The sequence below is a fragment of the Triticum urartu genome, chromosome 1 (genome assembly GCF_003073215.2).
Source record: "Triticum urartu cultivar G1812 chromosome 1, Tu2.1, whole genome shotgun sequence".
NCBI lineage: Eukaryota > Viridiplantae > Streptophyta > Magnoliopsida > Poales > Poaceae > Triticum > Triticum urartu.
The window spans coordinates 17,238,070-17,261,899 of record NC_053022.1 but is presented as its reverse complement, the minus strand read 5'-3'; the positions used below and the strand labels follow the sequence as shown (position 1 = coordinate 17,261,899).

Genomic DNA, 23,830 nt, shown 5'->3' with positions numbered 1-23,830 from the left:
ATATCATTAGCCAGCCAGCCGACTTCATCAACATACATACATGCATGCATGTTTATAATTGTCAAAAAGAAGGATGAAAATTCAAGTCCGGGTCATTCCCTTGTTCATTTATTCATCCACCTCCAAACTGTGGAGTTGACAAATTACAAACTCAAGAGATAGGTTCCACAACACACAGCAAGCTAGCTTTAGCTCTTCCAAAAACATCAAAACACCACATGAACCTTATTAATAACTAGGCCGATGAATTCATCTTGCTACTCGCCGGAGCAGTCCTTGTCAATCCTCAGCAAACTAACAATCTTTCTACTCGACACAGCCGCCCTTCTTCAGCAACTGAATTAATGTCATCAACGCACACACCTCAACTACCCTGGAGATGAGCAGACACCACTTGTGCCAAACGAATACAAAACAAGGTGTTGGCTGGCACTAGCATGCTTTGCAGAAGTAAGGACAAACGAAACAAAATGTTGGCAACACCGCTACAGCATCTCATCTTCGACAAGCTCCCTCCAAACATGCGCAAAGTGTTGCAGCTGCAAGGTAAACAAACAATATAAGAGGAGCGCGCACCTAGTATAGTTCCAAAAGGCAATGTATCAGGGGTGTCATTTTTTTCATCCAAAAAATGCACCCCCCCCCCTCTCTCTACAGGCAAAGATTATAAACCAGCCCCACAAAAATTATTCTCTCTACTTACCAAATTGCTTTGCTTTTGACAGGACACTCACAACACAACATTTTAGCCAAAGAACAGAGCAGAGAGAGAGAGAGAGAGAGAGAGAGAGAGAGAGGAAACGAAGACTTGCTTGAACAGAGGAATAGATGTTGAGGTCCAAAAATTCATGCTTTATTGGGAGATGAGATCTTGGCGAGCAACTCTGCCCAGCTCGCGGAGCGGCCACACCACATGCATCACCTTGCCCTGCACCAGACCAAACCAAAAGTGGCACCTGCAGCAAGCAACAACAACAAGAACAAAGATGTTCATCATTCTCAATACATGTATGGTTGATTGCCTACAAAGAACATTTTTCCATGCCATTATGCACTAAAAGGATGTTTCTGGTAAATTCTGTTACAAAGGACATCAAAATAAGGACATCATAGTGTGAAGAGGCATTGGTATAACGGGTTCAGCAAAAAAATCCATAATGTGGTTACAGTGTGTCACTCATGAATTAGAACTCCGTTGCCTTATGATGCTGGTGCTTTCTCAACCAAAAATACTACCGATACCAGTCTTCTTGATCCAAACTAGTTTCAAACTTGCAGATGGACTCTAGTTCATCGACGATGATAGAAATTAATTTAACATGACCCCATAGAAGTAACAAAAATAGCAACAAGACAAGTGCAAGCTCATGCTCTCCTTAGCTTGGCTAGGCGCTTATACCAGTGAGCTAATTTAATATGGGTTCAATATAGTACCATATGAACTTCAACTAATCAGGCTGGTACTTTTTGACACAAAAATGCTAAAGGAAAAAACAGCGTTCTGAATCCGTACTAGTTTTAAACTACAGATGAACTGTTCGTGGATGGTGACCATAACCAAATAAACATGCCACAATAACACTACCAAAAATAGCACCAACACAAGAGCAAGCTCCTGCTATGCTTAGCTCGATAAAGCACTTATTAAATAATGCAATAGGTGTTCGATTTAGTAGATGGGGCAGATCCAATTTCATCCAACAAGGTGACAAGATAACAAATAAAGACCAAATCATATAATTTTGCTCCATAGTTGAGAAGCAACATCTGATTAGTGAGAGGGCTTAGTTTTCACATTTTGAATCCAACTAAGCCCTTTCTTGCCCAAAATCTTTAACATTTTGAAATAATTAATCCAGCAAGCTCACATGATTGTGGTGAACGAACACTAAATCAGCATTCAAAAATTGACAGACCATCTCAGTCAGAGAGAGAGAGAGAGAGAGAGAGAGAGATCAAGGTCTCACCTGAACCAATAAGAGGCGACCACCACTGCCACGGTTGCGCAATCCATGATTGTAGAATATTAGACGACCTCAAAGAATAAGCTAATTTTTCTGAAAAGGGAAGGGAACATGACAAAGGTTAAGCAATCATAGTAGCGACCAAAGCAGAATTAAACACAAGAACTATGCTCAGGAAGAGAACACCCATGATGTCAGAACAATATAGACATGGAAGCAAGCAAATGCATATCAAATGAACAAATCATAAAATTCTATTGTAGAAAGGCGAAATTCCAGGATCTTATTGAATGGACCTGTGATACTATGGAAAAGCCAGCTCCATGAATGACATCAAAAGGCACAACTATAGGCTAATGCTAATCAATCCTCTTATGAAAGTGTGCCAAGAGGTGAAAGCAAGGAAGCTAATATTGTAAAGATTAAACCTATCAGAGGACATTTATAAGAGTAATCCAAAGTTCAAGTGCAGAATAACAATCATGGCAATAACACAGTCATCACCATCTATCAATGACTCTTGACACGAAGCCATCACATAAACACCTCAGGTGATAATGAACCATTTAAGCAAAGAAGGATAATGATACCAAACCAAGAAAGATCAGTGACACGCCACCAAGAAGAAAAGCAATCACATATGGTCTTCAGATTGTACGGCCATCTAACAGCAAACAACCAAAAAAGCTCTCAAGTAAACAGAGACACCTATAAACATCAGGATAGTGATGTCTAGTCATCCATTAGGGCTACACAGGTCTGCTCCGCGTGATTACTTCCAGTTTCTTATCTCTATCTATTCTCCCCTTTAATATGCAAACAACAAAAAAAAACAAAGATGCTTACTAAATAAGTGGAAAATGCCCATGGATCTTTAGATTCACATAACTAAACTATGGATTGAATACTAGCGCTGGAAGCTAACGAGATTATAGATGACCAGTTGTTGCAGCAACACTAAACATGTAAAATGAAACAGCGAGTACAACAAACAGAAACTATGAAAAACGAGAAATCTAGTAGTATTATCTTTTCGAAATAACAGTGTTCACACCTTGGATATCCAATTAAGACCAGCAACCACAACCCTCGGAATAAGAAGTGCAAGAAGCCAGAACTCGTTCGGCTTGGCCGGATTAAAATCAAACTTCTCTTTCCCCTATAAGAAATTGCATGTGAAGCATATTGTGTCAACACATGAATGAGTAATTAATTAATACAATAACAATTGGAAACCTTACAAGCTCTAATAATAAGTAAATAAAAAGTTCTAATTGTACTGTGTTCAAAGTACACAGAACTGTTTACAGCAACAACAAAATTACAAGATTCCTGAGTATATTTCAAGGTACTATGGCCTATGTCTCCATGCGAGAAGACCAGATTCTTGCTGGCGTCCGTAGTACCAGTACACCGAGAGAAATAGGTGCACAAAGGAGGCTATATATCACTTCTATCTATCGTTGCTTGTTGGATAAAATTGCTTCCTGATGTTGCTGCTTGTTGATGTATTTTCTATTTTGCGTACACCATGAGGAGTTGACACTGGATCATTCATGACAAAAGAAAAGAGGCTTGGAGGCAATCAGGCAACTAATGGAGTCGAGGACATTTTGTTATGTTGGTTTTTTTACATGTTATTTTTATTAATTATTTATATATACTCGACGTATCGCATATTGCTGTTTTTAGAAATTGCCGTATCCCGTATCGCCGTACTCGTATCGGTGTCGCCGTATCGGTCCAACGTAGTTGTAAACCTCATTTGCAAGAAAGAATCATCTAAATGCATCGAATATATGTAAAACACGGGATAGACCATGACCATTGGCTCGATGGCCAGAACAGAGCACAGTATGACCAGAGCAAACAGAGGAGGGAGAGACCAGGGACTCACCTAAATAGGTGTAGCTCAAGAGGTAGTCATGGGAGTCCAGATCATCACACCGTGTACGGCTGCTAGACGGTCTCGACGTCAAGTGCCTTCCGTCGACAAACCGGCTCCACGTGTCATCAATCTCCCTAAGCCTGTAACAACAAAGTCAGTCAGGTCTATCTCGAATGGACACAACACAAAATGCTAGTGTAACAATATTTGAGATCAATCAACACATAGCCATGCTACAGGAAAATTGAGCCTTTCTTCCATCATGAGCCCAGATAAGCAAGACCAAGACCACACATGATAAATCACTTAACAATAGTATGACTAGAGATAGATAGTACCATGCCAAGCAAGAATATAAAAAAAGATAAATCCTATATAGACTAATAATCACAATAGCATGATTAAAGGGTCTAAAATGACATGAGCATAACATTGGCTCCAGCAGCAACCTCAATACAATAGGCATCATCCAGCGGCTTAAAATAATTAATATAGAACCAAAACATGTCATCACAAATTACCTAACTAAACCGTATGGAAAGTCATAACTGGAAGACTATATCAAGAAAATCATAACAGTAGAAAAAAACTGGCGGCCGGAAGACCACCACCACAAAGACAACATAACCACACAAACATACCACAAATCGTTGGCTCGATGGCCAGCGCCACAACCGGCACGGCTACATAGCCATGTCATCTCACGGCAGGGGGAGAGGGATGAAACTAAGGACTCACCAGATCCAAGGATGAGGTGACCCATAGCGCCAAGGTTGCGGCCAAACCGTTGGCATCGCACTGGAGGGAAGCCGAGGTATGTGTGTGTAATGTTTGCATTAATCTGTATAGCCCATCATTGTAGAACTTGTCGAGATGGACGAAGATGACTAGAATTCCTGCAGACAATCGGGAGAAGAAACTCATCAAATTTAAAATCTCAATAAAAAGTCCCATAATTTTCAATGCTAAAAGTGAGTGAAAACGATAACTTTAGTTGCAACAAGCATTGGATCGGATGAATAAAATGCCAAATTTTATTATAGTAAGGCAAAATTTAGTGTGCTATCATGGAAGAATGGATCAGTAGTGCTATGGCGAAGCCAGCTCGCTCAATGCACACCATCATAAGGCACATCCATAACTAATGATGATCAACCCTCTTAGGAAAATGGACCAAGACGTGAAAGCAAGCAAGCTACACAGATTGAAACGAAAGAACTTATCAAAGAACATGACTAAGAGATAATCCAAAGCTAATCATGACTACGAAAGTTCAGTCAGCACCATCTATCAATGACTCCTAACACAAAACCATCATCACATAAAACATCTTCAGTAATACAATGATAGCAAAGAGAGGAACTTATATGATAAGCCACCAAGGAAATGAAAAGAACATGCAACACTATATATAATTGGTGGAGTAACCGACAATCATAGTACTTGAAACCCGTTATTATACAAGTTCTAGAGGAATCACAACATTGTTACCAACCTGGAGATTCTTGACATCGATGTTGAACGTTACCTCGATCTATGGTGAGCCCCTTAGTTCTGGTAGGATACCAACAAGGTCAAATTCGCCCAACAGTTTGTGTCTATTGGCATCTCACGCTCGGCTTGCAACACTTCAATACCTACTTGTGTTTGGCTGTCGATAGCGACTGAGAACACCTGCAAAAGCACGTACGTAGATAAGTATGATGCCAAAACAATATGGACATGGCAAGCAAGCTAATTCAGATCAGATGAACATAACATAAAATTCTACTATTGGAACGCAAAATTTCATGTTCCTGTGGAACTGACCAGTAATGCTATGTAGAAGCCAGCTCCACGAATGCCATTAGAAGGCATGGCCATAGATAATGATAATCAATCCTCTCAGGAAGGTGTGTCAAGAGGTGAAAGCAAGCAAGCTAACATTACATACAGATTGATAGAAGACTATAGCTAAGTCGACACCATATCTATCAATAACTCTTGACACAAAGCTATCACATAAACATCTCAGGTAAGATTATGAACTATCTAGAAGAAGTAATATAATGATACCAAACCGAAGAAAATCAATGACACATCACCAAAAAGAAAAGCCATCACATATAAACATCTAACAAGGACCCGATTGTGACTTACAAACAACGAATAAGCTCTAAAACACAAGGACACCAATAAACATAAGGGTAGCGATGTCTAGTCATCCATCAGAGCTAAGCAAGTCTGCTTCGCGTGATTACTACCAGCCTATTTTCTCTTTATCTATTCTCTCCTTTAATATTCAAAGGAGTGGGCCACATATCTCTAATGCACACAACAAAACACATGCTGGCTAAATAAGTGAAAAATGACCGTGGCTCTTTAGATCCACAAAACTGAACTGATGGATTGAATACTAGCGCTGGAAACTACCAATATTGTAGAGGACCACTTGTAGCAGCAAGACAGAACATGTATAATGGCACACTACGGCAACAAGCAGAAACTACCAAACAACAATAAATCTAGTACAGTGTTATCTTTTCCAAATAACAGTGAACGCACCATGGATATCCAAATAAGACCAGCAACATCACGCCCTGAGAAAAAGGAATGAAAGAAGACATGGCCAGATGTGTCAATGAACTCCTTTGGCTTGGCTAGATCAAAACCAAACATCTCTTGCACCTGTAAGAAATTGAATGAGAATTATATTGCATAAACACATGGATCAGTACACAATTGGTACAATACCTAGAAATCTTAGAATCTCTAAAAATAAGTAAATAAAAAATTCCAATTCTTGTGTACAGAGTATACATAATTGTTTTTAGCAACAAAAGAATAACATGTTTCATGTGTGTATTTCTAGGCACTGTGGCTTTCCCATGCCAGAAGACCAGAATCCATCTGGCATTGTCAATCCTAGATGTATACTATTATATCATGACACGTCCATTCTGCATTGCGTTTTCTCATGAGAGAAACACCCTTTGAGAACTGATCCAGCAACTCAGATCTCGGGATACTAGTGTGTTAAGATAAAACGTCAGCTAGAGTTGATCACCTACTTATCTCATTAATCAATTGCTTAAGTTTTCTTAACTTGTTAATGACATCATTTTGTGGCGCTATGTGGAAACATTAAAATCATATTCTGAATCGATTATCAAAACATAAGAAGCAAGTAGAACAGAAGATTACCTTAACAAGCGAAACTAGGCTTACTTCACAAGCAACTAATGGAAGAGGATTAGACCCATCAGTTCGTCGAAAAACTGGTATGAAGGAGTCATTCACTTTTAGATAACTAAAAAAAGGATTTATTCTTCGGATTCCAATTGACTTGTTCAACAAATGCTGAGAACATCCACTCACCTTACTTCGTCAAGCATACCTGAGCTTTCTTGTGGTAGAATCAAACAATCTAGAAGTTCATTTGTTGTGGAAGCGCAACTGAGAAAACCGTGTATATCAGCAATAGCAGAAATCATGAATGCATGACAAATCAATGAATGTTGGGATCTAGACCAAGCCCACCTTTGGTGCTTCACAGGAGAGCAGAACACAACAGCGGCGTATTCGTCGGATGGTCGCGCTATGGGGACAACGAAGCAGAAGCGGCGGCTGGGCACCAGAGGCCAGGTCCGTGAGCGTGGAGGTGGCTTCACTTGATTAAACGCTTCACCCGGTGGGCGCCGGGTCAGCGCCTTGGATGCATGGTGCTCTGAATAATGACTGCAAACTGCCACCCTGGAATGGATTCAACCAACGTAAATCGATGAGACTCATCAAGCAGGAGAAGTAATAACTTTTTAGACCCAAGCATTGCTACTTTACTGGAAACAAATCGACAAGAAACATACCCAGAGGTTGGATGAGATCAGCGACAAGGCGGATGGATCTGTTCAAGGCAGCACAATGGAAGCCGGGACAGAGGAAGTCCAACAGCAGTCAAGAGAGTAAATTGCTTGGAATACAGTTGTACTCCGTACTAGATAGATACAGAGCCCCACGACCCCACCATGGATTCAATCAACACAAATCGGTGAACTAGATAGGTACAAGTGCAAGAAATATTACCATGCTCTCAGGCCATGTCATGCAGTATCTTGGGATAAAAACCCAGGGAAGATTGATATGGCCTCTAGAGAAGGAAGATAGATAACTGTAATCACTTCAGTGCAATTAACCCATGGACTTGGCATGCTCGGTTGCTTAGTCATGTGAACAAATGCAATGCAGAATGCAGGGTAACATGGGAGTAAGATGATTTCGTACCTAGAGCAATCACCTGAACATTTTGTCGAATGTCTTGCCTGAGGGCCAGCAGCGTTGGCCCAATCTCATCTTTGACGGCAGAAAAGAAATTGTTAGCTCAACCTTGAATTCACAGATATATTTATAAAAAAGAAGAGCAGATGGTAAAACAAGGTTTCAAAGTGGTAGCTCTGACAAAATCAAAGTCCAGTCCTCACAGCAGTTTCAGTTTCATGCAAGTGACTAACCAAGGGCATGGAGAAGCTGCTTGGAGACAAAGAGAAGATCCATGGTGGATGACCTAATTTTTTGCTGATCTCCACCATCTCCTAAGTTGAGAAAACATATAAATCAAATGTAAATACAGTACATTAAGATCTGTGAACTTCTCTAAAACAGGAGCTAAACTGCACAAAAGCACACAAGACCTGCATTTTAATATTTTCTGTATGACCAAACAGGTGAAAGGAGTAGTTTGCATGCTCACTAGCCAACAAAAATACAGCGAGACAGAGAGAGGAAGAAGAGCAAGAGATGCATCGTGTTTCAGTTATTTATTAAGTCTTTCGATACATCCAACCAGCCACTAAACTACAGGTTACAGGAACACATTCAAGACTGAAATTTGTGAAAGATTAAACAAAAGGAGTCTAGAACCCACCGCCAAAAATACAGCAAATGTTTTGGCCATACCTCGACGCTACTGTGAGGTGTGTCTAGAACCAACCTCACGCTCCGCCTCATCCAGGCAAGACTAGACCTTCTTCTCTTCTGGACTACTAAATTTATTTCACAATATTACTAGTATCTAGGGGACAAGACAAGAGAACAGAAGATATTACAGGAGAGAAAGAGAGAGAAGCAACAAGAAAGAAAAGTTGTCTTCTTCAAGTGCAGGGTCAGACAAAGCCATTCAATAGAACCTCTATATTGTGCACCAAAGGAAAAGGTCATCCATTGAGTGTTTTGAACTATAAAAGGCCAAAACTTTTTGCGTCTCCAATCTACTAGTACTAGATTAAGGTAGCTTCATATGATTGATTTCCCAAGTAAAACTAGCCAGTATGCTCAGATAGATACCCCGTTACGACTGCCAAATCCATATTAATACTACTTCTTATTACTTGAGCATTAAGGGTTTGCCAGTTTACTTGTCGTCTTTCCTTCCTTGTTCTATGCCTATGACTACTACTGTATATGTATGCAAGTGCAAGGCAGCTGCACCTTTGTTTGTTTTCTAACAGATCAATTCCAGCTGTTTGCCTGCCCTTAACAAGGGAGATGTTTCTAACAAACGAAAATGCACTCTTTTTTTCCCTTGCAACAAGGGAGATTGAACAAGCACATCTCCTCCTGCTTGTTTCTTGCTTACCAATAACAAAAACTTTTGATCAGCTAAATTAAGCTCTGTATTTCCGAGTCAACGATTTCCTCCCTTTCATCCATTGGCTTATATTTTATCTTAAAGTTATAGCGAGTTGCTACTTACATATCTTGATAAACAAAATTACTAATGGTCAAAAATGAAATCTGACTTAGTTGGTAAAACAAACAAAATTACTCTTTGACATGCATATCTACGGGTCATGTCATTTGTCTAGACGACAAGGAAAGGCCCAATTATTTTAACTAACCAAAGAAATAATTACCCATCTATATAATCGTCTTATCGAATTACTAGTGCAACTCTAGGAAATACTCCTACTTGGCAGGAAGCCACCAACAAGCACATGCTGGACATCCAGCTACACAGCCACCTACATAGAGGAACAGGGATGAGAATATCACCCTGAACCCCAGCTGCTCGGCGCTCCTGATCGTCATATTTGTACCCTACTGCCTTGCTGCACCCTCTTGCCATCCAGCACGAGGCTCGTGCTGGACAGCAAGGTTGAGGTTGGAGTAAACGATGTTGTCGCCAGCTTGGGCGCATGTCCCATTCGACCATGGAACTGGAACAGGAGGGCGCCTATGCTCCAAATAGAAAAAAATAATCATCTTTGTCAGAGTTGACACGCATATTAAGTCACATCTATAAGGCTGTCTTATACATGTACAGCATCAACCAATCCATTAATTTTATTCAGTGAACAACGATAAACTTGAACACTATGAACAAGGGCAGACAACCTGGGAATCATTTGTTGAGTTTCCTTGAAGCAGGGAGGGGCACTATGAACTGAAGATGAAGATGGCAATGTGTTGACGAATTCTGGACAGGGAGGAGATGCACTCACTCAGTCACTCACGTGGAAGGCATGCACGAGTTTCAGGTCACTTGTTGTTGCCAGTGAGAAAAGAAGAGACCGCGTCATCAGCACAAAAAAACCAAAAAGCCTCCTATCTAAAAACTGAAACGACCAAGGGGCTGGGGTGCTGCTTACCCGAGGAGCCGTCGAGGCCGGGCCGTGATGCCAACCGCCTGTCGAAGCGAACCGCACCAGTAAGACATATGACGTGGTGACAGCGAGGTTCCACGCCATGTTGTTGAGGACAATCACATATTCTTCTCAACGCCCAGGGTCTGCTGCCTTTAATACAAATTGTCGGTTATGGAGATGAAAGCAAACACAAATTTCAGTTTAAAAAAATGAAATCTGACAAATGTGGTAAAACAAACAAAATTAGTAAGCAAGATGCACATCTACAAGTCATGCCATCTGTCTAGACGATAAGGAAAGGTCCAACTTTTTAAAGTAACCAAGGAAATTACCTAGATGTACTCCAATTACCAGTGCAACTCTAGGCAGCAAGTCACCAAAAAGAGCACATGGTCGCACGTACATACAGCTACAGGAACCGGAAGGAGACCCTGAAGGCCGGCTGTTTGGCGCTGCTGGTCCTCGTCGTGGTATGCCATCTACTTAATTTTTCCATGGCATGATCTCGGGATCAAACAAGCTATAACCTGTAAACAGGGCAAGACAACATACTGTCAGTGAGTTATATATAATGGCATACTGATGCAAAAGAATGTAACCCGGCAACATGTTTTAGGATTAATTCCAATCGACAAGGAACGGGAGCATGCTAAGGACTTGGAAACATATAGATTTAGTGCAGATTGTAGAGGAAAAGCAAGAGATTTTTCCCCGAGTGGATCAAGGAAGATATTGTATATTATTCTTCTCCCATCTAGAATAGAATGACCCAATCGACAAGCAGGAATGGGAGGTCCAATCATCCCATCCCATCTACAGTAGAGAATGGACGAGGAAGGAAGGAGGTCCAGCCGTGGCCTCACCCGCGGGCGGGCAACCAAATGATCCAAGGAGATGGATTTAGCGGTGGAATTGGCTACCGTACCGTCCGGGGTGGAGCAGAGGACGGCCGCGGCGCAACTCCTCGCCCAGCGTGCTCCAAGCCTTGACGACGGCGCACCGTGGAGAGAGAGCCGACCTCCAGCACCTCCGTCCCGGCACCGGTCGGAACCCTTCACGGCGAGGTGGAGATGTTGGTGGTGGTCGACGGCGCTTGAAGATGAAGGTGGGGCGGGGAGGGAGAGGGATGAGAGGCTGCTGCGGCAAGGGGTCGCGATTTTTGCTGCGGGACGGGAGGCGGAGGGGCGGCGGGGTGATTGGGCAGCCGCAGCGGGATTGAATTTTTTTTTTAGATTTTAGCTGCCTGTTGGCTGCCCACGCCACGGATCGCTGCGCTGGCTGACTATTGGTCCATCACCCGTTCCCACGGATCGACCCCTCCTCCTACCTCATCTCATCCGTCCATCCAAATTGCTTCTTTCATTTTGCTGCTTGTTTCCGAGCCGCACGCTGCTGGTCGTTGAATGGTCAACCTTCCCAGCTCACGGATCGATCCCACTAACCAATCTTAGTCGTACGTCCAAATCCGATCCGACGGCATATATACCCCCCATCAATAATAATAATAAAGCATCTCAAAGTTTTTTCGCCCACACCTCAAAACCCGACGCTCATCTTTTAACGATGGACGCACAAATCAAATGTTCCATTCTTTATTTTACTTTTTTTATTAATCGTTGTTACAGTTATTAGTTGGAGGCGCTGAAAGGTCTACGGTAGATTTCCCAAGAGAAATATACACCACCAGTAGGTCGTTTTAGGTTCTCACGGTTGCCTGAGGAGCCTTCCCTTCAGTTCCGATGCCCCGAAGGCCATGTCATGCTACCCAATTTTTCTGGCTTTTGTTCGTCCTAGGTTAACATGTGGGCAATTTCCCGCCCAAATTTTGGCACACACGTACTTGCAAGGTGGGCAGGGTTGACAATTTGGGCCGAAGATAACATCTATGATTTGTTTTTTGCTTTTCTTTTACATTCCATAACATTTGGACGTTTCATGTAATATATAAAGTTTATCTTTTAAATTACTTTTGGTGTCTTTTTGTTTATTTGAATTTTCATTGTATCCGAATGCTTTGGCCAATTGCGTCAGGCCATGGGATGCGACATGCGACGGACAACCAAAAACAAACAAACACTAGTGCTGACCAGAACAGAAAACATCCGGGGAAAACATGCATTCTTTTGCGGTCACGCGTTAGAGTTGGCCTTAGATAGCCAAATGGACAACATAGTAAAATAACAAGCAAAAAAAGATTTATACTACTACTCCCTCCGTCCCATAATATAAGAACGTTTCTGACACTAGTGTAGTGCCAAAAATAGTTTTTATATTATGGGACAGAGGGAGTAATAAATTAAGTGACCATAACGTCACATATCATTTTTTTTTGTTTTCTATGTTAACAAGCACAAGACCAGTTACACAAAAATGCGAATGGAGCAGGAAATAAACAAAAGCTCACCTCACCTTATCTACTTCCTCTGTTCCAAATTATAAGATGTTTACCAAAACATGTTATAATTTGGGACAGAGGTAACTAAGCTAAGCACCACTGGATCTGGATGTGGATCTTGATCCAGCCCAGACTCCACAAGCACACTACATACTGATTTCCGGCTGACGTGACAGCAAATCACATCATCAAGGATGGATAGATAGATACAAAAAATAAAGGCAGTTAAAATGCCATGCTCGTCGTAAAACTGCGACGTTCAACTCTCTCGCCAATGAAATGCCATCCTCCTGTACGCCTCCACTGTGGCACGCCCAACACTCTTGCTGCTCATCTGTTGTCGACACGGACAAACAACCAAGCGGTCACTGAGATGGCATGGTCGTTCAATTGCTCAGTTCACACAGTGTACCAAAGTCAGTTTAGTTTCGTCAGCATGCTGCATCTAATCTAGTAGTACAAGAGTAACAGTCACTCTAGGGTGTAAGTAAATATGAAACCAGCGATTGTAAGAATGTTTGAATCATGAGTCAAGGAAGATAATATTATTATTTCAGCAGGGAAGACAAATTACCCGACGTGACTAGATGGAGCAAACATGGGTGTCAAGCGGGGGAAGGAGATGAGCTCACCTTGGCTGTTTTGCAGCCGATGCCAAACAGAAGACGCCGCCGTGGCTGGAGACGGTGGCCTAGCACCGTGATGAACATCCCCTTCTCCTATGTTGGACCTAACCCAATCCTGCAGAAACATGGACAAGACAAATGACAAATCTTGAGCTCAAATCATTATAAGACAAGAGAATAAATCATGTCATGGGAGGGGGCCCATGGGAAAACAAAACAATACTCCCTCTGTAACTTAATATAAGACGGGTTTTTTTGTAACACCATGACTGTGTCAAAAAACGACATCTTATACTCCCTCCATTCGGAATTACTTGTCGCAGAAATGGGTAAAATTGGATGTATCTAGAACTAACATACGTCTAGATACATCCATTTCTCCGACAAGTATTTCCGGACGGAGGGAGTATTAAATTACGGATGGAGCAGTATTTAGGACAAGCCAATGATCCTGAAACAGCAGGCAATCGAGCTATTTAAGCCCAAACAGTAGCAAGCAAATGTTCAGAACAGATTTGCAACACACGTACACTCACATGGTAATTTCCTGCGCATATGACAAGAGCGCAGCACATACATGGGCTAGAGATGAACCTACATACATATGCAGTGCATGAGAAGAGATAATTGCATGAGGAAAGAGATAAGCTCACCTTGGCTGTTTTGTAGACGATGCCAAACAGCGCAACCGTCGCACGACAGCGGGGCCTATGGAAGATGCCACCGAGGCTTGGAGACAGCCATAGCGCCATGATGAACCCCCTGTCCTCTTTTGTACATAATCCAATCCTGCAGAAACATGGGCAACACAAATGAGAAATCCTGAGCTGAAATCCTAATAATAAGACAACAGAAGTAATCATGTCATGGGAGGGCATCCATGGGGAAAGAAAAGTATACTAGCCCCTCCGTAACCAAATATAAGACGTTTTTGCCAATCAGATGGAACTACAAATACATCTTATATGTAGTTACAGATCAGGGAGTAGTATTTAGCACAAGACGATCATCCTTAAACAGTACACAATTGAGCAATTTATTAAGCTCAAACAGTAGCAAATGTTTAGCTGATGTGCAGTAAGACATTTGCAACACACATACATAGATGCACTTATTAATTTGCTATCCACATGACAAGAGTGCAGCACACACGCACACATGGGCTACAGATGAACATTGGCAACGGTGGCTAAATTAGACAAATCGTAACTAAACGAAACAACAGCAGAGCAACATAACCAACAAGATCAGAGGATCAACGGCTCAGTTATGAGGCAATTGACATGAAGCAGAGGATCAACGGCTCAGTTATGAGGCAATTGACATGAAGCCTACCACATGGCAGACCAATGTAGGTGAGGAGCTCACCGTGGTTGTTTTGCAGCCAGTGCCGAACAGCGCCGCGCCTCATTGGTCGAAGGGAGACACGCACAATGAATCCCTTGTCCTCTGAATTAACCGGTGATGATGCAGTACCAAATCAATCATGCTGTTGCACAAGGACAAGATAAATAACAAATCTTGAGATACATGGACAAGTCAAATGGAAAATCTTTAGCTTGAATCATAATAAGAGAAAAGAGGAAATCATGGCATGGGAGGGGATCCATGGGGAAACAAAATAATATGAGTATTTTAGCACAAACCCATGATCCTAAAAACAGCGGGCAATCGAGCTATCTAAGCCCAAACAGTAGCAAATGTTCAGAGCACATTTGCAACAGAGACACACACTTGGTGGTTTCATGTGCACATGTCAAGAGCACAGCACACACATGGGCTAGAGATGAACACGGATTGGGAAATCAAAGCCAAATATAATATATATAGATTAGAGAGAGAGAGAGGAGAGAGATGGGCGGGAGAGACCTTCCATGGCATCATTCTGGTGGGAAAGGAGCAGAGCACAAGCAGTTTCCATGGCGTCGCCTTGGTCGCTGGCACCTACAGAGATGACCATCATTCAGTCAGTCAAGAGATGGCAAGCACTGGAGCAACATCATATCATTGCACAAAAGCAGCAGCAGCAGCAACAACTCAATAAAGCTCAGGATTTGAGTATTCTGCAACTGATGGCACACTATTACATGTGTTAGAATTAAATAATCCCAGTGTTGCAACAACCATCGACTTAATCAATGGTTGTTGATGTATTTGTTGCCAAAAAATTCATCAAAGCTACATCCATGAGGCACCAAGAAGGCACATGAGTTTGTTGCATTTCAAAAGAGAAACCACAACTTCCCTTGTTTTGATCCAAACTAGATGGATGGATTGGATGTTGTGTGTCCCATACCATACCATGCAGTGAGCTGAATCCACGGCCTAACAACATGGATCAGATGGGGTGGGGTTGGACTGGAGCAGTAGGAACCAGACCAAACTGAACTAGCTAGCTATTGGAAAATCAAAACCGAATATAGAGAGAGAGGAGATGGGTGGGAGAGACCTTCGATGGCGTCGTCCTGGTGGGGAAGGAGCAGACCCCATGACGGGCGTACGGAACGGCGGTTCATCGTGTCCTTGATGACCCTGTACTCCAGCACATTGCGCTGCTCGACCTTGGTCATGATTTTGTGAGCGTCATCGTCGAGGGTCTCTGTTGGGCAAAGAACAACGTCAAAGCAGAGAAATGGAGTCACACCAAAAGGACACATGGCATGATTTAAGAGGCGGAAATACGTGACTAGTAGTATCTGCGATGGTTACCAAAGCAATGCAGCAGGGGGAAATAATGTAATCTGGCACTAATCACTATCGAATTGCTGCTACTATATGCGGACCCCAACGAGAGCAAATAATAACTCGGAAGCATTGTTCCAGCAGAGCAAGCCACGTGCGTCGGATATAAAACTCCCTGATTTTTTCAGCACATGTTTGAGTCAGAAACAGGGAGATAACATGATGGTGTGATGCAACCACAAGCATGGCAGTGAGGAAAGGCAAGATAATCACCGCATAAGAATGAGATGGTAATTTCCGTTGGGATGTAGACTAACTAGCTAGAGGGGTGCTGCTATTCTTCTGTGGCAAACATAACTGGTCGATCCATATATATACAAAGTAAAGTGATTAGCCAGCCTAGGAATGCAAACTTCTCGTTCCAGTTCCACACGCCGAAAGTTAAGTGTTGGAATCAATCAAGAGAAGACAAAATTGACATGGATAGGCTCGCTTGTGTGACCGGCAGAAGAATCATCGCTACAAGAGCTCATCATCTCGACTTGTCGAATCTCGTACTAGACTCACACCCGCACAGAAACTGTTGCACTAGTGAAAAGAAGCAGCATCTCCGGGTAATTGACGGTCGGGACACACGCAGGACATGAGAGAGTGAGAGAGGGCAGAGTGAGAAATACCTTGACAATGTCCATGGCGTCGGCAGCGGGGTCTGAGCGGCGGCGTTGTCCATGGATGAGGCAGCCTGCGGCTGAGAACAGCAACATTATGGAGTTAGTATGAACCTGAAGATAAACTAAGAGCATCTCCAACAGCCGCACTAAAGCGCCGCGCGCAAAAAATCTGTTTACCGCGCGTGCTGCAGCTGGTTTTGCGCGCCCGCCTGCGCTGGCTCCAGCAGCCGCGCTATAATGCAGCGCGCGCGGCTCCAGCAGAGCGCAAAAATACAGCGCGCGCGACTCGCCGGGCATTTTGCATATATAATATTTTGGACAAAAATTAACTTGTGAAATTTGACACAAACAAGTTGATGAATAAAAGTTCATGCCCACAAGTTCATCCAACCAAGTTCGAATGCAAACTAAAGTTCAAGACATGAAAGACACATCAATCTTCATCTTCCTTGTCCGCGTCCTCATCTTCATCTTCCGAAGACGACTCTTCCGCCTCCGAAGATGAATCTTCCTCCTTCTCCTCATCACGCACCGCATCACGCACCGCATCATGTGAAGCTCCGACGGTGTTGGCAAGATCTTCAACGGTATCTTCATGGGAATGTGTGTGAGAAGGCACATCGAAAGACATTGCACCCATGGCGGCCGGAGGTGCACCCATGCCTCCCATGAGAGAAGCAAAACTCATGCCTCCCATGGCGGCCATAGCGTCGGAGGGTGCTCCAAAGCCACCCATGCCTCCCATGGCGGCCGGAGGTGCACCCATGCCTCCCATGGCGGCCGGAGGTGCACCCATACCTCCCATGGCGGCCAGATGTGCACCCATGCCTCCCATGACTCCGAAGCCACCCATGCCTCCCATGGCGCCGAGGCCACCGCCACCCATGGCGCCGAGGCCACCGCCACCCATTGCACGAACCAAGGCTCTTTTTGGATCAAGACTTCTTGTTGGGCAAGATTGACATACTTTTTTTGCGCCGCATTGAGGTTAGATGTGTCCAAGAAGAACAAGTGCTTCTCCCATTCCAACAACTTAGCTCGCTCCTCGTTGCTCACTTTCCTCTCCTCCAAAGTCATCTTTCTCTCCTCGGCCGCCACCCTTCTCTCCTCGGCCGCCAACCTCCTCTCCTCGGCCACGGCATCTTGGTTCCTTGCCATTTTCCTCACCTCATTGGCTTCGACCCTTGCCTTCACAATAGCTTCCATAGCATTTTTGAGCTCATCATCTCCTTTCCTCTTCTTCTTTTCGGTTTGGTCTTTCTTGCACCCATCCGGTCGTTTTGGCTTCGAGTATGAAACCGAGTTGGGTGTGGGGCTTCTCTTGCCGTCATCACTTGATGCATCATCCTCCTCCTCATCATCATCATTCTCAATTGCTCGCTTCTGTTTGTTGCTCAAATGCAAATCCTCCAAACCAACACGCTTCTTCCATTTCTCATCATCCTTTAACACTTCATAGCAATGAGGCAAGGTAAAGACCCTGCCTTTCTTGACCTTCCCCTTCTTGGTTGTCCTTGTCTCTTCTTTGAACAAATTTTGTGCAATGTTTTTCTACAAGAAAAACAAAACAAGTTAGCACTTCGGTCACCAAAAACAAGTATGATGAACATATATGAGATGCCACTTACTCGATCATCCTCATTTGTGCCACTTGGGTTAATCTTGTCAACTGCCTTTTGTACGGCCGCCCACTTTTGACAATCCGCGTTGATTGTCGACCATCGGGACCGAAGTGATCTCTCGGAGCGGTCAATTCCACTCAAGTTGTGAGCATCAAAGTGTTCTTTCATTCGCCCCCAATACGCGTCTCTACTTTGATCACCTCCAATGGATGGATCCCTCGACACTTGCAAATAAGTATGGCATAGTAACTTGTCATCGTTGGTTGAGTAATTGCCCGCTCTTCCTTTCGGCGCCTCGACAATTCCCTCACCCTCCTCGTCCACCTCAAACTCATGGTCTTCGAAATGGATGTCATTGGTTTGAGACCAATGCGAATTGTTGGACCCAACACCCATAATGGACATGTATGCATCATCGTTGAGACTACAAAGTTTTTTGAACAATGCAAATAAGCTACCTATATGTGATGATGATGCATTGAAAAAATAAGAAGAAAAGAAAAGTTGGAAATTTTTTCACCTTGGGGGCATTTCGTCGAACACGTGGTGCGCGTCGGCGGCCGGCTCAACGAGTGAGCTCGCCGGCGCTTCGGAAGCCGCCGCGGCCGTCGAACGCCCTGCAAGCTTCTTTCCCCTCGCCTTCGTGGTGCCGGAGCCGTCCGCCGCCTTGTTTTTCTTCGCGGATGTTTTGCCCTTCTTCGTCCGCGCCGCATTGGGTACCTTCTTCGACGGTGCGGCGGCGACACGGGACGGCGCCGGCGCGACGCCACCCGGCGCCGTGGTCATCCGCGGCGGCAAAAAGAGGCTGCGCGCGAGGCCGACGCTCGGCGGAGCTCCAGCGGTGGCGACGCCAGCGCTCGCCGCGCTAGGGTTTCCGGCGGCGGCGGCTGCGGCGGCGATGGGGGGAGGGGGGGTCGCGGCTGTACAGCGGGGTGAGCGGGGCGCCGGTGTGCGCGTCCATGCGTGGGTGGCAGGGCGCCGGCGCCGGCGCGCGCGGGGCGTAGGACGAGGAGAGGAGAGAGTGCGGCGCGAGCGCTCGAGTGTGCCGCGCGCTGTAGCTGGCGCCCGAAATACACCGCGCGGCTAAGTGTTTTCTACCGCGCGCCCAACCTGTTATAGCGCGCGCGCCGTTTTTGCGCGCCCGCTAGAGCGACCCGCCGCGTTGCGCACGCGCTAAAACGGCCTAGTTTCCGGCGCGGCGCTAGTTTAGCGCGGCGGTTGGAGATGCTCTAAACCTGCAGAGTTGTGCAGTTTTGTGAGGAAGGAAGTAAAAGTGTGAGATTTTGTGCAGTTTTGTCTTGTCCGAAGATAAAAGTTGGAATGTGGGATGGATGGGCGTGGACAAGCATGGACTTTGTAGGCGTGATACCTTCCATTCCATCGTGACCTTTCATGGCGTGCCATGTACATGTCCATGTCCATGGAGAAGGAAGACCGGAGGGAGCTGCTGTTGGTCATGGCGTCGGACAGGTCCTGGTCATGGAGACGAGACGGGGGTGGGTGGGTTAGTCAGAGAGGGAGGGACGGGGGACGGCACGGCGAGGGGAGACGGATGGGTGGGTGGGGATCTGTTTTCTCTTCTTCTCTGGTTTTCTGTTCTTTTCACTATATTCTATTCTATTGAGGACACGAGCGCCCGTCCAAAACTTGAAATTTTGAGACACGAGCCACCCAACTTTTGAAACATGCAACGATTGGTCCATGGAATGGATGTTGCCCACGGATGGTCATCGTCTTGGATCGATCTCGTCCGTCCGTCGACACCGACGACGGTCCGCAGGATCAATGGTGAGCAAATAGCCTGGACGGAAGAAACACGGTTTTGCTTTGTTGAGGATGGATCCGTGAGAGTGGCGGGCGGCTGCTCCATCATTGGCCGGCCAATCCCAGCCGTGTCCGCCACATCCAACGGCTCGCATACGTTGCGTTTTCGGTTGTTGCTCCCTCCCTCCCTCCTGATTGGTCGATCTATGCCTGGCATGGGTGGGAGGAAGGCGAGTGTGTGCTGTTCTGAATCGGGGGTCGGCCTCGGTGTGTGGTTTTGTCTTTGTGAGCTGCTTCCACCTAATTGGTCGGTCGAGCATGCATCACCCACGGATCGATCCCTCTACCGCCGATTAGAATCACTCGGCTACATCCGACGCTGGAAGGCATGGAGAATCGAGAGCGGACTACCTCATCGCCTATCTAGCCGATTTCAGCAGTCCACCACATCCAACGCTCGATCTCGAGGGGACGACAAGAAAACAAAATGCTGCTCTTTTCTTTTCTCTTGTCTTCTCTTCTTTTGAGGAGACGACGCCAGACGACGCCCACCAAAGATCGAGACGACGAGCGGGGCGCTAAAAAATGCAGCCGGCTCTTGGTAGGCCGATGTATGGGACGGGACGGGGGATGTGCCGTCTCATGAGTTGGATCTTGCTGGCGCCGCTCTTGCCGCGGTGGATCAGATGTAGACCCGACGGTGGCGGTGTACATGCATCTGGGTGGCATCTGTGCAAGTGTGAGACATGGAGCGCGCATTTGTCTCCGTTTTAGCTAGGGGCGGACGAGGTCTCCAAAGTTGACGAGGGAGGGCCGGCGCGGCTGTTGCAACCAAAGGCGGGTCAAGATGAGATGACCCGCCGATGACGGTGTACATCTGGATGGTGTCGGTGCAGGTGTGACACGCTGACTAACGCCTACGTGTCGGGCTTTGCGGATGTCATGTTTTCTTATTTTATAAAATTTTGTTGTAGGCGGTGGCGCGTGAGATGGATGCGTGCATGTGAGATGGTTTCCTTTCCTTTCCTTTTGGTTCTATAGATAGAGACGCGGTGTGCACGTGATCGTGCTTGGTGCCTGCTCGTTTTTTCTTTTTTTATCCATTGGTTCGCTGGCTGGATCGATCGATTTTGGAGACCGAGTCGATCGAACAGCGGTCGCAAGTTCGGTAACCAAGGAACTGAAAGCTAGTGGATCCAGCGGACACGTGCTAGCATTTATTCATCCATTACTAAAAACTTATTCACGCGCATGCATGCATGCATGGCGCAGGCATGCATTCCTTCGGGCCTGCAAAGCTAGAGCTAGCCAGTAAAGGGTGTGTCGGCGACGGTATCGACGAAGATGCGCACGCGGTTGGGCCTCAAGTCCCGGGTCACCGGCGACCCGGCTGGCAGCACGACGATGTCGGCGTCGGGCTTATCTTTGAGTATGATCTCCCTGGCCTCCTTTATGGACTTGCCCACCGCCTCTGGCCATGACTTCTGCCACGACTCGCCGGCGAGGCCTCCAGTGCCAACTGGGGCATCTGTGGAGCTCATCGTTGATGGACCAGCCTACAAATCAATTTTCCAAAAGCGAGAAACAGGTCAGTCTTAGAGGGAAACTAGCACCAAAACTGAAACCGATTGATTGATAGCAAGCTGCATTTCTAATTAAGCAAAATATGCTAGGTAGCTAAAGATTGATCCACAAAAGCAAGATGGGATATGTGTATATCTATGATCCGACTCACCGGCTGAATGGATGGTATCTTGATGCACAAAAGCAAGCCTATTACTTAATCTTCTCAACTTAGTTGGTATCTTGATGCTGCATAAACGCATTGCATGGATGTCTACTTATAGGGGAGATCGATATATGCGGCACTGTGTTATGTGCACAGAAGGTGCATGCCCTCACATGCATGCATGTACCCAGTGGAAGGCGCGTGATACACGAGATAAGATGCTGATTGGCCGGACTGGATTTCGTGATGGATAACACGTACGGATGCTAAGGAGGACGAGAGCGTACCACGTGATTCACAGGTCCATCGACTTGTAGCTAGGAGCTCAATGAACCATAGCCGTTTTCTGCAGTTGTAGTGCTCCTCAACTTAGTTAACTAGCTAATCCTTCCGTTTTAGAGATTTCAATGTGGACTATACACGAATGTATATAGACACATTTAACAGTGTAGATTCACTCACTTTGCTTCATATGTAGAATGCATTGGAATCTCTAAAAAGGCTTATATTGAGGACCGGATAATAAATGCCGCACAAGATAAGGGGATGCTATACCATCAACATCTTCTTACTTAGCTACAAACATTTAATCAATTCTTCAGGTGAGTTGTACTGACTTGTGCTCCTTTGTTTACCAATTTTTCCTCAGGGGTTATATCATGCTTACCGCTTTAATTTTCTTGATCCAAGAGTTCACTGTAGAACATGAGTTCCATGGATAAAGCACCGTGAAGTATCCAGAGCCTGCGGGAGGGGGCACAGCAGCCAGCCGTGTGAAGATGTCGTGGCCAGAGGTCGTCGAGATGTCTGTTGAGAAGGCCAAGGAGATCATCCTCAAGGACAAGCCTGATGCTGAGATAGAGGTCCTGCCAGTCGATACGTGGGTGACCCAGGACTTAAGGCCCAACCGTGTCCAAATCTTCGTCACTGTTGCCGACACCCCTATGGTTGGTTAGCTAGTTTATTATCAGACATCAATCATTCATAATTATGTAACTGAGGATAAAGACATCCGGCACATCATGGATGTACTTTCTCTTTGATAATCTTCTAAATGAAGGAATAAAGGCAGCATGCTGGGCATGAGCGAATCATGCCTGAGTTCAGCCTTCAGCGTATTCATCATGTTGGCCATGTCATGGATGTACTCCCTGTTTCATCTTGTTTTACACTTACTAGGCAGGGAATGTGACCTGGCGCTCACCGATGCTAGGATTTCTAGTTGTGATATTTTTTTTTGCTTTTGACAGGAATTTCATGTTGCGAGTTGGCTCATTAAACCTTAGGTTTCTTAATATCAGTTTGCAGGTCATTTATCATACCCCCATGAGCAATTTAAACATGCTCCTTCGTACCCCATCTTTTCACATGGGTAGAAGTTAAGAGTTAATCAAATCCCCTACTTAATGCAATCAACGGCTTGAATCTATTTTATACTCTTACCTCTCATGTGAAAAGTGAAGGTAAGATGGAGCATGGTAAAAAACCTCTATTCCCATAGATAAAACATCCAAAAAGACAACAGAAACAAGAAGGATAATCTATTATTTGGGTCAAAACACAAATTGGTCACTACTACTAATTATAGCTCCTTACAGTAATTGAAAATTATGTGTCACCCTAAATTTCAAGCAAGAGCAAAATCGTAAATAGATGACACTAGTACAAATCCTAGTATTATCATCGGTACTCAAAGAACCGTATCCATTTTAAATGTAGTACAAATCATGATGTTTTATCACCTTCACGTCAACTTTGAACTATCTACAATTCTCTATGTGATGAGCATGCTGCAAAGTCCTTTATATGCTGCCAATTATATGTTTTCCTTAGTTTTGTGTGTTCCTGAAAATCTCGTTGCTAGTTCTC

At 44.8% G+C, this 23,830-nt stretch overlaps 3 long non-coding RNA genes across 17 annotated transcripts; all 3 read right to left on the bottom strand.

Annotated features, from left to right (window-relative positions):
- Nucleotides 1-812: 812 nt before the first annotated feature.
- Nucleotides 813-11,688, bottom strand: LOC125543143. 15 transcript variants are annotated; one of them, XR_007298333.1, is made up of 19 exons: nucleotides 11,398-11,688; nucleotides 10,805-10,999; nucleotides 10,476-10,622; nucleotides 10,222-10,368; nucleotides 8,785-10,060; nucleotides 8,340-8,420; nucleotides 8,113-8,181; nucleotides 7,915-7,978; nucleotides 7,698-7,735; nucleotides 7,372-7,584; nucleotides 7,210-7,287; nucleotides 7,036-7,109; nucleotides 6,397-6,519; nucleotides 5,348-5,526; nucleotides 4,591-4,748; nucleotides 3,862-3,992; nucleotides 3,019-3,123; nucleotides 1,968-2,057; nucleotides 813-956 (listed from the first exon to the last, which is right to left on the bottom strand). It is a non-coding gene; the product is annotated as an uncharacterized LOC125543143 (long non-coding RNA). The 15 variants fall into 15 exon arrangements; XR_007298331.1 differs by having other exon boundaries at nucleotides 7,698-7,978; nucleotides 8,785-8,899; nucleotides 9,880-10,060; nucleotides 11,398-11,684; XR_007298321.1 differs by having other exon boundaries at nucleotides 7,698-7,978; nucleotides 10,219-10,368.
- A 1,084-nt stretch (nucleotides 11,689-12,772) lies between these two features.
- Nucleotides 12,773-16,306, bottom strand: LOC125540162. The gene is made up of 6 exons (XR_007297239.1): nucleotides 15,943-16,306; nucleotides 15,363-15,437; nucleotides 14,862-14,982; nucleotides 14,147-14,282; nucleotides 13,500-13,608; nucleotides 12,773-13,201 (listed from the first exon to the last, which is right to left on the bottom strand). It is a non-coding gene; the product is annotated as an uncharacterized LOC125540162 (long non-coding RNA).
- A 5,103-nt stretch (nucleotides 16,307-21,409) lies between these two features.
- Nucleotides 21,410-23,023, bottom strand: LOC125540102. The gene is made up of 2 exons (XR_007297217.1): nucleotides 21,968-23,023; nucleotides 21,410-21,788 (listed from the first exon to the last, which is right to left on the bottom strand). It is a non-coding gene; the product is annotated as an uncharacterized LOC125540102 (long non-coding RNA).
- Nucleotides 23,024-23,830: the final 807 nt, after the last annotated feature.